Genomic DNA, 18,050 nt, shown 5'->3' on the forward strand with positions numbered 1-18,050 from the left:
AACCCTTAAGAATTTTCTATATTTCTGCATAAATATGACCTAAAACATCATAAGATTTTCACACAAGTCCTAAAGGTAGATAAAGAGAAACCAGTTAAACAAATGAGACAAAAATATTATACTTGGTCATTTATTTATTGAGGAAAATGATCCAATATTACATATCTGTGAGTGGCAAAAGTATGTGAACCTCTAGGATTAGCAGTTAATGTGAAGGTGAAATTAGAGTCAGGTGTTTTCAATCAATGGGATGACAATCAGGTGTGAGTGGGCACCCTGTTTTATTTAAAGAACAGGGATCTATCAAAGTCTGATCTTCACAACACGTGTTTGTGGAAGTGTATCATGGCACGAACAAAGGAGATTTCTGGGGACCTCAGGAAAAGCGTTGTTGATGCTCATCAGGCTGGAAAAGGTTACAAAACCATCTCTAAAGAGTTTGGACTCCACCAGTCCACAGTCAGACAAATTGTGTACAAATGGAGGAAATTCAAGACTATTGTTACCCTCCCCAGGAGTGGTCGACCAACAAAGATCACTCCAAGAGCAAGGTGTGTAATAGTCGGCGAGGTCACAAAGGACCCCAGGGTAACTTCTAAGCAACTGAAGTCCTCTCTCACATTGGCTAATGTTAATGTTCATGAGTCCACCATCAAGAGAACACTGAACAACAATGGTGTGCATGGCAGAGTTGCAAGGAGAAAGTCACTGCTCTCCAAAAAGAACATTGCCACTTGTCTGCAGTTTGCTAAAGATCACGTGGACAAGCCAGAAGGCTATTGGAAAAATGTTTTGTGAACGGATGAGACCAAAATAGAACATTTTGGTTGAAATGAGAAGCACTGTTTTCAGAGAAAGGAAAACACTGCATTGCAGCATAAGAACCTTATCCCATCTGTGAAACATGGTGGTGGTAGTATCACGGTTTGGGCCTGTTTTGCTGCATCTGGGCCAGGACGGCTTGCCATCATTGATGGAACAATGATTTCTGAATTATACCAGCGAATTCTAAAGGAAAATGTCAGGACATCTGTCCATGAACTGAATCTCAAGAGAAGGTGGGTCATGCAGCAAGACAACGAGCCTAAGCACACAAGTCATTCTACCAAAGAATGGTTCAAGAAGAATAAAATTAATGTTTTGGAATGGCCAAGTCAAAGTCCTGACCTTAATCCAATCAAAATGGTGTGGAAGGACCTGAAGCGAGCAGTTCATGTGAGGAAACCCACCAACATCCCAGAGTTGAAGCTGTTCTATACAGAAGAATGGGCTAAAATTCCTCCAAGCCAATGTGCAGGACTGATCAACAGTTTCCGGAAATGTTTAATTGCAGTTATTGCTGCATAAGGGGGTCACACCAGATACTGAAAGCAAAGGTTCACATACTTTTGCCACTCACAGATATGTAATATTGAATCATTTTCCTCAATAAATAAATGACCAAGTATAATATTTTTGTCTCATTTGTTTAACTGGGTTCTCTTTATCTACTTTTAGGAGTTGTGTGAAAATCTGATGATGTTTTAGGTCATATTTATGCAGAAATATAGAAAATTCTAATGGGTTCACAAACTTTCAAACACCACTGTAAAACATGGTCATATCTTCATGTAAGTCACAATAATGAACAAAGACAGTCTCCTGTAACTAAAGATACACAGATTTTCAATATTGAATAAATCATTCAAACTGTGAAACTGAAGGTTGGAAAACGTAAGTGAACCCTAAGCTAATGACTTTTTAAAAAGCTCATTGCAGTCAGAATTTAGCACACCTGGGTTTCATTTAATGAAACGAGTTCAGAGGTGTGGCCTAGAATTACTTTGATTGATAAAAAACCCTGAAAAGTTTGAGTTTGAACTTTTGACAAGAAGCATATCCAAATGGGAATCTGACAAGACTTGTTAACTTACATAAGGCTGGAAAGGGCTACAAAGTCATCTCAAAGATTTTAGGTATTCATCAGTCTACTGTCAGGAAAGTTGTCTATAAATGGAGACGATTAGGTGTTGTGGCTACTCTGCCTAGAAGTGGGTGCCCTGCCAAGATGACCCCAAGAGCACAACACAAAATCATTAATGAGGTAAAGAAGAACCTTAGAGTGACAGCGAAAGACTTGAAGATGTCATTAGAACTGGTTAATGTCTCTGTTCATGATTCAACAATATGCAAAACATTGAACAAGAAAGGAGTCCATAGCAGGACACCAAGAAGGAAGCCACTGCTGTCAAAAAAAGAACATTGCTACACGCCTGAATTTTGCAAAAGAGCACTTGGACACTCCACAATGGTACTGGGAAAATGTTTTGTGGCGTGATGAAACCAAAATTGAACTATATGGGAGGAACAAGCAGAACTCCATTTGGCGTAAAAAGGGCACTGCATATCAACATCAAAACATCATCCCTACAGTAAAGTATGGTGGAGGGAACATCATGATTTGGGCCTGCTTTGCTGCGTCAGGGCCTGGACAGCTTGCCATCATTGAGGGGAAAATTAATTACCAAATTTATCAACAAATTCTCCAGGATAATGTGAGGGTGTCTGTCCGTCAACTGAAGCTCAGAAGAGGCTGGGTGATGCAACAGGACAATGACCCCAAACATCGCAGCAAATCCACAGCATAATGGTTTCAGAAGAACAAAATCCACCTTTTGGAGTGGCCTAGTCAGAGCCCAGATCTCAATTCTATTGAGGATTACCAGATAATTCCAAAGGGTTCACATACTTTTTACTTTGACTGTAACTGTCACAGTCCAGTCCAGTCCATCCATGCCTTAGATTGTGGGATTTCCATGCTGGCTCCAGGCCGGATCCAGGACAGGAATTCAGTCCTGCCTTGCTGAAGGCCATTTCCTGAAGCAGCACTCCCACACCTGCTACCACTCCTCTCCCATCAGCCAGGGCTTTTTAAGAACTGTTTGGAGCTACTCCATTTGCCAGACTGTCTCTTGTAGACTTTCTTCACCTTGCTACAGCTCGTTGGTATTATGTCTTCTTGATTTCCCCCTGCCTGAATTTTTCCTTGTTTTTTTGTCAAATTTTTCTGTCTAGGTTTTGTCCCTGTTTTTGCCTGCCTGTTCTTTTGAATTGTGTCTTTTGCTACCTCTGCCTGGATTTCCCTTGTCCCTGTGTTCATCAGTTTTTGTGAAGATTTTTTTTGTCCCTGATCGTGTCTACCTGCTCCTGTATTTTTGACCTCCTGGCCTGTTTTTGACTACTGATTTTTGCCTGAGCCCTATGGTACCTTTGCCTTTCTGCCATCTACTTTATTAAAGAAGTTTTCTCTTTACACTGCCTGTTTTCTGAGTCTGCTCTTGGGTCCTCACTTCACCTCAGCTCGCCACTCCTGACAGCACAGTCTGGCCAGCATGGACCCAGCAGATTTTGCCCAGCTAAGAGCAGCGGTGCAGAAACAGGGAGCTCTCCTTGGGACCCACCAACAGGACATCCAACAGGTGAATCAAAACCTTGTTGCCATCTGACACTCTCAATCTTCTTGCCACTTAGCTACAACAGCTTCAAGTAATGTCTGCTCCTACACAACCCCCTCCACCTACTGCTGCTCCTGCTTCAGCCCTCTTCTTTTGTCTGGCAGAGAGGCAGCAAGAGAAATCATGGGGCTGTGGCAGGGTGCCCGGTCTGTTTTTGACTATGCGATTGAGTTTCACACTTTGGCAGCATCTTGTGGCTGGAATGAGTGCTTCGTGTGACGCATTTTTGAACGGGCTGTCAGACTCCATCAAAGATGAGCTGGTCTCATGAGAACTGCTACCTGATCTCACCGGTCTCATGGACCTCGCCAGTCGTATTGATTCCCGGATCAGACAGCAGGTGAAAGAGAGAACTCGGACTAGTCTTGTTCCCCCTCAGCCTCCCATTCCTTCTGCTGAGCCAATGCAGGTAGACTGAGTCTGCGTCTCACCTGAGGAACAACAGCGCCGTTGGGATATGAGGGCATGTTTTTTATTGCAGACAGCTGGGGCATTTCTGCCAATCTTGCCCTTTAAAAGGAAGAGCCCACCAGTGAGTTTAGGGGCCTTGGTGGGTAATGTCCAGAATCAGCCCCCTACCGATTGACCGCTACTCCCAGTGGTCATTATCCATGGCAATCATCCCCATGACCTCCAGGCACTCATTGATTCAGGGGCTGACAGAAACCTGATCTGCTCGACCACTGCCAAGCGCCTGGGGATTCCACTACTGGCTCTGAACCCATCCCTCACTGTCCTGACCTTTAACGGTACTGGTCTGACCACCATCACCCATAGAACAGCCCTGGTCACCTTAAGAATTTCTGGCAACCACTCTGAATCTATCCAGTTTTTTATCATGAGTAATCCCCATGTACCCATAGTTCTTGGTCTGCCCTGGCTAACTCTACATAACCCCCATGTCAACTGGACTAACACCACCATTTTAGGATGTTAGAATCAGAAGATAGCATGATATTGTGATGCCAAAATTGACAAACAAGGAGAGGTTTGTTTTAATCACATTTACATAATATCAGTGTTTATAACTATACTAGTATACACTTACTGGCCACGTTAATAGGAACTTGTTGATTCTAAGATTCCTGTTCTTGGCTTGCAGGACTGGAACCCAGTGTGGTCTTCTGCTGTTGTATGCTGAGCTGATTTCTGCTCACCACAGTTGTAAAGAGTGATTATATGAGTTGCTATATCCTTCTTGGCAGCTCAATCCAATCTGGCCATTTTCCTCTGAGCTCTCTTATAAGCAAGGCATTTCCACTTATATAATTGGTCGCTCACTCATTTTTTTTTTTCACATCATTGTGTAAACTCTAGAGACTGGTGTGTGTGAGAGAAAACCACAGGAGATCAGCAGTTTCTGAAATACTCAAACCAGTCCATCTGGCACCAACACCAATGCCACAGTGAAGTCACAGAGATCACAATTTTTCCCATTCTGATGTTTGAAGTGAACATTAACTGAAGCATGATTTTATGCATTGTGCTGCTGTCAAGGGACTGGCTGATTGATTAGATAACTGCATAAAACAGGTGTATGGGTATACCTAATAAATTGGCTGGTGCGTGTGTATACTAAGACAAGATTAACAGCAGCTTATTGTCAGTTCCAGACTCCGATTCCCAGAATGCATAATGGCCTGCAAGCATGGCTGCTATGGACCACAACACCTATACACCATATTCATAGTCGCACTCTCATTCACTGGACTTCTGATCACACACACCTGTTTGAAATCACAGCTACAACTATTTAAGGACTCCTAAACGTAAACACTTTGCAAAGTATAGACTCTGTCATTAGTGCCAGTCATTACCTCGCCTTTTGGTTTTGTGTGCATTTGTGGTTTTGACTTTGCCTTGATTCACTGATTAATGTAGTTCATCCTTTGCCTCTGATACCCTGTTTGCTGATTGCATGCCTCTGTGCCTGTTCTTTGACTATGATTCTTGATCGCATTTTGGATTTTGTTGCCCTATGTTTTATTAAAGCTAGACTGCCCTTCAGATTTCTCAAAAGTAGGTCATAAAAAGAATTTTCCATGACACCCAATTATTTTTGTTTAGTGGACCTAAAGCTACTGCATTCGAATCACAGACTTCCAATTTTATTAGTTTTTCAAATAGAACAATTAACGAATACAAGGCCACATGGCCCTAAATTCTCCACTATTTTTTTCCTGCTTCACCATGACCCGATTCAAGATACTACATCATGCATTACGTTAGCCTGGGCCCGCCCATCCTAAGCGTGACACAACATGAGGGCCTTTTGCGAGCTTAGTCTGGCCAGGCAAGCTATCTACAGCTCTTCCAAGCTCCCGAAAAATCGGGAGCCAATCAACTTTGAGCATCTCCAACGGCCCTGGGTAGAGGCGTGTTCAAGGCAGTGACGTAGTAGAACTGCGACCGGAAGCCATAAATTGTTTACAGAATCTATGCCGGAAGCGCTTCATTCACTAGAAACATTACGAACATGGAGCAGCGGCAAGCCTTTGACACAGCGGTAGATGCTGTATTGAAAACATTCAACGGGAAGTTCTCATTGAAAATGGAGCAAAGAGCAGCCCTGGAGGTATTTATCTTCTTCCTGTTACTCAAGCAGTTTCCGTCGCGTCACATATGTCAGAGGAAAGAGTGATGTGATTGGTTTAAGCTTCGTCACAGCCTTTTCTGGCTTCGACCAGTAGCAAACTGAGGCATTTCAGGGAGGCGGGTCAAACACGCCTTTGGGAAACGGTTGGGCTTAATATCTTTGCCAGACCAAATGCTCGCAGAGCTTTGAAGTCGCATTAGCCAGACTAGCATTACGTGGTGGCCTTTCCCTGTTCGTGCAAGGCATTGTGGGCAGGGCAGGAATTTCACGAGGGCCATGGCCCTCGTGCCCTCTCAATTTGGCCTTGTGCCCTTGGAAAAAAATATCTGCCATAAGGCCACAGTGGCCTTGATGCTTTGCGGTTTTGTAGTCTGCCTCGTGACTGCCAGTAGGCTTTAATATCACCTGCGTCTATTGAGGAAAAAATGTCTTTTGATGACATTCTGGATTCTTATTGGGCAACTCATCAGTGGTGGATTGGACTCGAGCCAGGCATGAACCACTCCGACGTGCTATAATGACACCAATCTATCGCCAGCCAACCAGGAGACTTAATCAAACGCATCCCCCGCCCACTTGTGTCCGCGTCTGAGACGTTGAATTTTCACAGAAGGAGGGAAGAAGTTGACTGAGGTAAGACTGTGTGATAAATTAACAAACGAATAAGATAGGAATTTCAACATATAGGGCTTAAGATTGTTACTGTTAAATAAGCATCGCTTGTACAGTAACGTTATGTCGTTATAACGTTGACCTTTTAACATGCTGCGTACCGACTGTAGCCGGTAACAAATGCTAATTAGCTTGCTGTCAAGTTTTTCCTTTGTCGAGCTTTAGGCGTAAGGTCATGGATGTTACTACTGCTTGTTCCTGCCATAATATGATACGTGATATGTGCTGTTGTCTGTTCATAGACACTTTTTTTTTAATCTATGCAGTTAGCATTGTTTTGTTACTAGTATTGTTTTTTTGTTTTTTTTTGCTGTTTAACCGAAGTGTAACTGCTGCCATCTTGACGAGATCACCATCACAAGAGATTTTATCTCCTTGTTTTTGGCATCATTACAACATTAACATTTACTTTTATTCATATACCCCCCAGTAATAATTATGCCAAGCAAGGAGCGGAGGGAGAGGTGCTGTAAAAAAAAAAAAAAACTTTGAAGATGCAGCTAAAAACTGTAAAACAATGGACGCTTTTTTCAAGAGGTGAGTGGTAGCTTAATTGTAGCTTAATGTCATCTATTTAGTTAATTTTATTTCCTCAATAATTTTCCTTGATTGAGAAATCGGTCTGGGCTCTTCTGGGTTAATCAGTAGCCTGCATGCTAGTATACGCTCCATTTACAGTCAAACATTTTGATGTACTCCGGGCTCAATTTTGATGAATCAAAAATCTGCGTAGTAGTCCAGTCTGAAGTTGCTCTTGCACATTCGGTGTCAATTGAACAAAAATTATGGGAGGATATAGGTTTAATAAGTTTTACAATTTTTGAAGTGAGTGATGGATTGATAAGTTTAGATGTGTTCAATATTTTCTTATCTTCAGACATAAGTGTAGGAGATGTTTCTTTACCTGCTTGATGGTTTCGACTGAGACTCCAATCTTCCTCAGAAGAGTCATTAGTCCTTAAATTAAATTCATTATAGACATAAACTTAAAATCATTGTTTTATTTTATGGACTTGGTGCCCTGGCTTTTGGCCTTCGTGCCCTCAAAAAATTGACAGCACAAAAGGCCAAGTGGCCTTGCCCCTAAAATGATGAAATTCCAGGCCTGATTGTGGGATACAAATTTGAAAAGGGAGAGAAAAATGGAGAACATGAGTGGGCGAATGAAATGTGAAAGACGAACTACAGTAACAGAAAATGAGAAGAAAAGGTGCTATGTTGCGAAGGAAAGGAAACGCAGGACCAAACTAATAAATATCGGCGGTCAGCGAGCACCTCGGTGTGATCAGCTATTCATTTAGCGACAAAATGATGTAACGGTCAGTGCACGGTCAAAGGTAAACCTGTGCATGCACGCACAGACTTCCTCTGTCTGCTTGACTGTGCGAAGTGAGCAATTTCATGCATATTGTTTGCTCAGGAATCCCCTCAAATTAAATAACTTCCCAGCCACAGAATGGCCTGATAGTTTGAGATATTACAGAAATAAACATATATCACAACCAACTTTCAGAGGGAACTAAATTTCACCGATTTTATGAAACCGAAAGCCTGTCCATCTCGCTTTAAACTCTTTAAACTGCAATTAGACCCGTCTCCAGCGTCTACCTGGTACTTATGGTATATTCACTTTTAACAATCCAGGGTTTAGGTCAAGATTCAGGTTCATTTCCTCTTTCTGCATCCTCTGAATGTTATACTTACATTTCCACAATGTGAATTTTCTCAATATGAATTTCTGCTAATTCAATTTTTTTCACAAACATATGCAGTTCGCATATCGACCGGGCATTGGTGTGGATGACGCTGTCATTTATCTGCTACACCGGTCACTTTTGCACCTGGAGGGCACTGGGAGCACTGTGAGAATCATGTTCTTTGACTTCTCCAGTGCTTTCAACACAATCCAGCCATCACTGCTTAAGGGGAAGCTGGAGGGAGCTGGTGTTGACTGCCACCTGGCTGCATGGATCATCGACTACCTTATTAACAGACCGCAGTATGTGGGGCTCCGCGACTGTGTGTCTGATGTGGTAGTCTGCAGCACAGGGGCTCCACAGGGCTCTCTCCTTTCCTCTTTACACTTTACACATCTGACTTCAGCTGCCACCTCCAGAAGTTCTTAGATGATACAGCCATCGTTGGACATGTGTGAGAGGGGGACGATCTGGAGTACAGAGAGGTCATCACCAACTTTGTCGCCTGGTGCGAACTGAACCACCTGCGCATCAATGCCAGCAAGACAAAGGAGGTGGTGATCGATTTCAGAAGGACGGTTCCTCAAATTGCACCAGTGAACATCCAGGGTTTGGACATTGAGATTGTGGAGGAGTACAAATACCTGGGTGTTCACCTTAACAACAAACTGGACTGGACTAACAACACAGATGTCCTGTACAAGAAGGGCCAAAGTCGTCTCCACCTCTTGAGAAGACTGAGGTCTTTTGGTGTGTGCAGGACACTGCTTAGGACTTTTTATGACTCTGTGGTAGCGATTTTTCTACGCTGCGGTCTGTTGGGGCTGTGGAAGTTCAGAGAGGGACAGGAAGAAACTTAATAAACTGGTCAGAAGGTCTGGCTCAGTCTTGGACTGTCCTCTGGACTCCATTGAGGTGGTGGGTGAGAGGAGGATGTTAGCCAAGCTGACCTCAATCATGGATAACCCCTCTCACCCCCTACATTAGGCTATGGGGGCTTTAAGCAGCTCTTTTAGTAGTAGACTGCTACACCCACGGTGTAAGAGGGAGAGGTACCGCAGGTCATTCATACCTGCTGCTGTCAGACTGTATAACACCCACAACTTGTAACGTAGCACCAATAACCTGTTTGTCGTTATATTTGCACTACTTCACCACACCACTACTACCTCTGCCATCTCTCATCGATGCAATTATTCTGTGCAATAATATAGGCCTTAAACTATTTTTATACATACGTGTGTGTGTGTGTGTGTGTGTGTGTATATACATATATATATACATATATATATATATATATATATATATATATATATATATATATATATATATAATGTGTGTATATGTATATATGTGTGTGTGTGTATGTATGTATACACAGAGAGAGTCTACCTGTAATGTGCAATTTTTCTATACTTTTTCACAGTAGATAATGCAAATAGCCCTTTGTATTTAATCCTTCATTTGTCTAATTTTTATTTCAATTTTATTTGTTATCTGTTTGGCATTTTCTTGCTACTGTAACATATGAATTTCCCCGATGTGGGATGAATAAAGTTAATCTAATCTAATGCAAGCATAATGGGTGGCACGGTGGTGTAGTGGTTAGCACTGTCTCCTCACAGCAAGAAGGTCCTGGGTTCGAGGCCGGCGAGGGCCTTTCTGTGTGGACTTTGCATGTTCTCCACGTGGGTTTCCTCCGGGTGCTCTGGTTTCCCCTGGAGCTAATTGGTGGCTCTAAATTGACTGTGAATGGTTGTCTGTCAGCCCTGCAATAACCTGGGGACTTGTCCAGGGTGTACCCCACCTCTCGCCCATAGTCAGCTGGGATAGGCCCCAGCTTGCCCGTGATCCTGTAGAACAGGATAAGCAGCGACAAATAATGGATGGATGGGTGTAAGCATAACCTTCTATAAGCCTGAATTTCCAAGATTTAACTTTTAAAATGACAAGACCTCATGACTGAAGCACTTACTTAAAATGAATTAAGACTCAGTATGTTCAAATATCAAAGATTGTCAGTCAAATAAATTCAATAACATCAAACTGTACTTTTTTTCTTTGAGGCATAATTCATTTAGGTTCTAGTGAATTTAATTTACTTCCACAGCCAGGTTCCTTGGCTCATTCCATGCTAGAATATGGGCCAGATGAGTGTTAAGTTTTGCTATCTGAGATGGCTTTATGACCAATGCAGAATCACTTGGACTTGTTTTATCTGTTATGCCATCCAAAGACTTCTTTCCTTCCTTCCTTCCTTTACAAAAATACAGAGTTTAAATATCACACAATTGCACAGAATACATTTCCTCCATTTCCATCTAAAATGGTGAAATGGGATTTTCTCTATGCAGCAGGCAGCTTCCCTGCTCTCTTCTGTGTACTGTGATCCCCATATCAATCCATCAATCAGGGCAATACCCTGCTCCGCTTTAGCAGAACCAGATCTTCCTGATTCAATTTCCCTAGCACGATAAACACTGGCTCCAGCCAATTGTAAATTGTTAAATCTGTACATTCACAGAGGAAAATAAAAATGACTGTTTTCTTTCAACTCAAAATGCTTTGTTAGTAAAATTACATTGTAATATATATATATATATATAATAGCACTTAGATGAATTACAAATTGTCATAACTACACTCAAAAACTTTCATCTAGCATATACAGATATTCACAGAGCCTACGCAGGTCACTCTGCAATTACACTGCTCAAACACTAGTTGGCGGTGTGGTTTCTATACTACTGTGAGTTTCTTCATGTACTTCCATCAGTGGCGACTGAAACTGAGCGGATCATGTTAGAGTTGGAGCTGGAACAACAGTCACTTTTACTTTTGAATCCTTTTCATGATTTGGTCCATATTCATTCAGCTTATCTTCAAATTAATTTGAAAATGATGGAGAAAAAGAAGGAGGAGCCGTTAATGTCTAGGAGGAAATGCAATGCTACCAGAGGTGGACAGTAATGAAGTACATTTACTTGAGTACTGTACTTAAGTACACTTTTTGAATATCTGTACTTTACTTGAGTTTTTTTTTTTGGCAACTTATGACTTTAACTTCACTACATTTGAAAGACAAATATCGTACTTGTTACTCCACTACATTTCTATCAAGGTCCTCATTACTCATTACTATGAAGCAGCTTTGAAAGTGGATGTTCTTTTCTTTTCTAAAACGTGATTTTTTTTTTTCGCAGGTGACACTGAGACAGCCTATCAGTAATCACTAGGGTCACGTCACGTCCATAGACTGGATAAAATCAAGATCAATGATTTCTCCACAGCATTATTTAACACGATCAGTTGTTGGCCGAATGGAAGGAGGCGGTTCTTCTGGAGAATTCACGCACCCACGGTTCTACAGCTAGAACCCATGTTTTAGTTTTTCGAAAGGAATAAAGAGTTGTTTCATTTTAAATGTTTGCTTTGTTTGCCTAAAACGGACCACATCATGGCCTACAAAAACTCACCGTCTGACCTGCGGAAGCATATTGAGGAATGTAAACGTTTTATTCCAAGAGAAAGTTTGCAATGAAGTTGCCTGTGTTTTTAGAGCTAGTGATAATGTTGCAATAGCTATGCAGTCTGGTTAGTCAAATGACTTTCTATGGATTTTCCTGCCAAGTTGCCGTAGCCTTGTCCACGGCTAACGTTTACACATAGCTAGTTAACTTGGACATTGTTAAAAACAGAGTTATGCTAACATGAATAACTTATCTGAAGTGCTTTCAGAAATGTTTTAGCATAATCTTGCCAAATAAACAAAATGTAGAAATCTTTCTTTACTAGTAATGTTAGCTACCCAATATGATTTCGAGTTTGAAAAGATTTTGCTAGCATGTCAGGTGGAGCTTCACTGACTAGCTAGCTTAATATTAAACCACCATGCAGATTCATACAGTATGTGCATGAATGCATACACTTGCACACGCGTGCACATGAGACCTGTGAGATGGACAGTACTGTACTAGTCAGTCACAACAAATTGCTGGAATTTTTTGTTTTGATGTCAGATGATGGTCTTGCACTTTTTTTTTTTGTCTTGCTTAAAGCAGTGTTGCTGTTGGGCAGTTATTAAGCTCGAGGTGTGGACCTGGGTTTTAAGCAGGTTGGATTGTCATTAATGGCCCTTTTCCACTACCCTTTTTCAGCTCACTTCAACTCGCTTCAGCTCACTTCAGCCCGACACGGCTCGCGTTTCGACTACCAAAAAACAGCACGACTCAGCTCGCTTCAGCCCTGCTTAGCCCCTAAAACTCACACTGTTTTGGAGTGGGGCTGAAGCGAGCCAAAGCGAGCCGAGTGAGGCTGGGGGCGTGAGCAGACACTCCCCTGTGCACTGATTGGTGAGGAGGAGTGTCCTCACATGCCCACACACGCCCCGCGAGCACGCTGGGATCTGTAAACACCGCAAACCCAGAAGAAGAAGAATTACAAATTACGAGAATTTCTGAAGCCTTATGTGCCTCGCCTCATCTATACGCTCTTGCCAGTATCTGTTGGCGTTGTCGGTGACAACAAGCCACAGCACCAAGACCAGCAACACTAACGACTCCATGTCCTCCATGTTTATTGTTTACTATTCGGGTCGTGAGACTACCGCTTAAAAGATCACTGATGTCACTGTTTGCGCTGCTTAACGACATCACGTGACTTCCACCCACTTTCGCTAACTCCACCCAATGTGTCCACCCACTTCCAGCCAGCACGGTTCAGCGCGGTTGTAGTCGAAATGCAACTCCAACAGCCCCGCTCAGCTTGACTCAGCACAGCACGGCTCAGCCGCGTTTGTAGTGGAAAAGCGGCAATTTTTTATTTTCTGAGCAAACTGCATTTACAGCTATTCCACTGTCTTCCTGATTAACATACACGTACATGTGTGCACACACTGCCAGACCTGGGTCAGAACACTACTATGCTGCTTTGTGGGGGTGGGGAGGAGTGTTACAATTAAAAAAGAAAATGACAGTGGTTCTTTTTCAGTTGCTTTTCATTTTGTAACATTCTACCAGGTATTTATTCTACAGGTTCTACAAGTTAGTCAGTAAATCCAGTCAGTTGCTTCAGAGGCATTAGGTTTTGTAAGCGCTGTGGCAATAATACAACAATGTGTTGACAAATGTACTTTTAATACTTAAGTATTTTTAAAAGCAAGTACTTCAGTACTTTAACTTAAGTAAAAATTTGACTGTTCAACTTTCACTTGTATCAGAATAACATTTGACCAGTGGGATCTGTACTTTGACTTCAGTAATGAAGTTGGGTACTTTGTCCACCTCTGAATGCTACCAAGTGGACCACTCACAGTTGTTGCAGTCTGCGTCACCGCGATTTGTAGTTATATTTTTGGGGAGTTATGCATCAAGCTATGGTGCAGGCTACAGCATAGGGTACATGGCTATGCCATACGTATGCCATACCCATGGCATATATTCCATAAACCAGCCTTAAAGGGTTCCTCTGCTTGTGTCCTTGGAAGAATCCTTAAAATTTCGATGTCGAGCCCAAAACTCTTTCACAAAAGCTTCCAAGCAGAACCCGTTAGAAATCTAAAACTATAACTCTCCATAGAACCTTTGAAAAACCACTTTTTCTTTGAGTGTAATATGGAGTTTTGGAGTAAATAGTACAACTGCATCCAATTCATTTCTGTATTTGAAATATATGAAAACACTTTCACTTATCTAAAAGCACTTACAAACTGTACTTTCCAATTAAACTATGCTAATAGTCCACTGTGGTTAGTGCTTTTAATTGTATTAAATGTTTCTTGTTTGGGAACACAGACTCTGTTTACATCTCATTTAATGTTTCTTATAAATTTGGCTGTCCTGATAAGATTTTAATGACATGTATTTCATCATAGTCAAATATGTCTCAGGTGAGACAGAAGTCAGATTGAAATGTGATTACTATAATGATTAATGAGACCGTCAATGACGGCGGCGCTCACTCCGGCCCCGTCTAGTCCAGAAGGAATGATTTAAAGTGAGCCACCTTGCACAATAAATGTTACAAACTATATACAAGCTATATATAGAAGCTCTATACACCCTAGGAATACCTACCTATTTGCCAGAAAGAATCTAAAATGGTGAGGAATTGACCGAGAAGAAGAGATTTTTGTTGAACTGCTCATTGAGGCTTAACTTCATTAATAATTGAATTAAGCAAATCTGAGTAGAAGTTATATGCACCCTAGGTTCCCCTACCTTCATGCCAGAAAAAAAAAATCAAAATTGGTGAAGAATTGAGGGAGAAGAAGCGATTTGTGTGGAAACTGCTTGTTAAGGACTAAATTACTCCATATCTTCATTATTAATTGCAATTATGCAAATTTGGGTAGAAGCTGTATGCACCCCAAGCAGACTGACCTTCCTGCCAAAAAGAATAAAAATCACTGAAGAATTGAGAGACAAAAAGTGATTTTGTTGAACTGCTCATTAAGGCTTGCTTAGTCCATAACTTCATTAACAAGTGTTGCCGGGCAAAACAAACCTCGCCTGATAGCACTTATAATGAATATCTCATCTCATTATCTCTAGCTGCTTTGTCCTGTTCTACAGGGTCGCAGGCAAGCTGGATCCTATCCCAGCTGACTACGGGCGAAAGCCGGGGTACACCCTGGACAAGTCGCCAGGTCATCACAGGGCTGACACATAGACACAGACAACCATTCACACTCACATTCACACCTACAGTCAATTTAGAGTCACCAGTTAACCTAACCTGCATGTCTTTGGACTGTGGGGGAAACCGGAGCACCCGGAGGAAACCCACGCGGACACGGGGAGAACATGCAAACTCCACACAGAAAGGCCCTCGCCGGCCACGGGGCTCGAACCCGGACCTTCTTGCTGTGAGGCGACAGCGCTAACCACTACACCACCATGCCGCCCCTATAATGAATATGAAGGAAGATATCATGAAAAACATAGGTACCCTATGGGTACATGTGGCTACTGCTTATAAATAAAATTGTTTTCTGATACCATGTCCATACAGTAAATATAGCATTTTTTTTTTCTCTGAGGCAGTAGCCACAAAAATGAAGCATAATCCAAAAATGAATAATTTAAAAATCACATAAGTAAAATATATCAAGTGTTTGTACTTTATTCTACTCTTACAGTTTTCCAAACTGAGGTTGACGTACACATGCTGTTGCCATGACCCAAACTCTTATTTCCCAGAAACGGCCCGGCATTAGAGCTCAGTGGAACGCACTTTCCCTCTGTAATAAGCTGTCTGAAAGCGATTTATTTAGTCTATTCCATTTATTTTGAATGGTGAATCGAATTGTATACACTCACTGGCCATTTTAATCGGAACACGTGTATGCACATGCCTAGAGTGGGATTGTTACACTCTTACGTTCTTCCAGCATGATAACGTAGTGGCTAGCGCTTCTATATGAGGCAATAGACACAACAAAAACAATTTTGACGTTTTTGGTGATCTTGACTGGATGACCCTCAAAATGTTGGAGGTTCTATTTCAGACCAATGCCCATCTATCCTGAAAGTTTCATGAAAATTGATCCAGTTGTTTTCCTGTAATATTGTTTACAAAAAAACAAAGAAACCTGATCGAAAACAATACCTCACCCCGCTTACTCCGTAGCGCGTTAGGTAATAATTGTAATTAAGCAAATCTGGGTAGAAGTTATATGCACCCTAGGTACCCCTACCTTCATGCCAGAAAGAATCAAAATCAGTGAAGAATTGAGAGAGAAGAAGCAATTTTCATGAAACGTGGACGACACCAGAGGGACGATGGATGACCAACACATGATGGCATAAGCTCTTCGTCTTTAAGCCGGATGAGTTAATAATGTACAAATCGGCTCATAACATCCGACCGCCAACTTTCTGTGTTGTTCATACAATGAAAAGTCAAATACTGCAAGTTTATGTGCCATTTCCTTCAGAACTCATGGACCACATGGCACAATCTATTGTGTATAGGTTTGGTTGTGGCTTGTGTGTGTGTGTGTGTGTGTGTGTGTGTGTGTGTGTGTGTGTGTGTGTGTGAAACAAAAATGTTTCTTCATACACCTGCAATGGTTTGATCAGTTCATTTTAAATCCGTTTTAAATTTCCCTTGGGTACCGTATAGAACGTCTCAGTGCAATGAGTGTAACATTTTGAGGCCACAAAATAAAATATCTACTCTGTATTTTTCAACTATGATTGTTGTCACAGGATAGATCTTGAGAAACCTGACATCAATATATCCATTTGTAGCTACACTTTCTAATAAATAAATAAATAAATAAATAGAAGTAGAAATAGCCTATTCCATGTCAGTGGCATTTATTCATGGGAGCATTTATACAGTGGTGCTTGAAAGTTTGTGAACCCTTTAGAATTTTCTATATTTTTGCATAAATATGACCGAAAACATCAGATTTTCACACAAGTCCTAAAAGTAGATAAAGAGAACCCAGTTAAACAAATGAGACAAAAATATGATACTTGATTTATTTATTGAGGAAAATGATCCAATATTACATACCTGTGAGTGGCAAAAGTATGTGAACCTTTGCTTTCAGTATCTGGTGTGACCCCCTTGTGCAGCAATAACTGCAACTAAACGTTTGCGGTAACTGTTGATCAGTCCTGCACACCGGCTTGGAGGAATTTTAGCCCATTCCTCTGTACAGAACAGCTTCAACTCTGGGATGTTGGTGGGTTTCCTCACATGAACTGCTCGCTTCAGGTCCTTCCACAACATTTCGATTGGATTAAGGTCAGGATTTTGACTTGGCCATTCCAAAACATTAACTTTATTCTTCTTGAACCATTCTTTGGTAGAACGATTTGTGTGCTTAGGTTCGTTGTCTTGCTGCATGACCCACCTTCACCAAATCTCCTTTGTTCGTGCCATGATACACTTCCACAAACATGTGTTGTGAAGATCAGACTTTGATAGATCCCTGTTCTTTAAATAAAACAGGGTGCCCACTCACACCTGATTTTCATCCCATTGATTGAAAACACCTGACTCTAATTTCACCTTCACATTAACTGCTAATCCTAGAGGTTCGCATACTTTTGCCATTCACAGATATGTAATATTGGATCATTTTCCTCAATAAATAAATGACCAAGTATAATATTTTTGTCCCATTTGTTTAACTGGGTTCTCTTTATCTACTTTTAGGACCTAAAAATTTAGGTCATATTTATGCAGAAATATAGAAAATTCTAAAGGGTTCACAAAATTTCAAGCACCACTGTACTTTAGTTTTTATTTAGATTATCTGTATCCATATAGATTCCTGATTCTCAAAATGCATGAAACAACCAAGCGTAAACTGGGTCACATGACAATGAATACTTGCATCCTATTAATTGGTCAACTGTGTGAGCCACCCGAAGAGCAACACTGGACCCCAAAGTAACAGCTCTGAAATAAACAGGCCTATCACTAAACTTACCTCCCAACCCCGATTTAACACCCATAAACATAACATTCTTAACATCATTCTTAAAATTAATGATGCAGAAAGAGTGTTCATCCATTTATCTCTCTTTTTTTATATCCATTTCCCTTTATGATGCCAGAGAAATATTCTTGCAT

At 41.3% G+C, this 18,050-nt stretch overlaps 1 protein-coding gene across 1 annotated transcript in view; it reads right to left on the reverse strand.

The window, feature by feature from the left end:
- Window positions 1-18,050, reverse strand: part of nalf1a (NALCN channel auxiliary factor 1a) — a 233,735-nt gene that overhangs the window by 169,052 nt on the left and 46,633 nt on the right. The window lies entirely within an intron of this gene.

The sequence above is a fragment of the Neoarius graeffei genome, chromosome 18 (genome assembly GCF_027579695.1).
Source record: "Neoarius graeffei isolate fNeoGra1 chromosome 18, fNeoGra1.pri, whole genome shotgun sequence".
In the NCBI taxonomy this organism is placed as follows: Eukaryota; Metazoa; Chordata; class Actinopteri; order Siluriformes; family Ariidae; genus Neoarius; species Neoarius graeffei.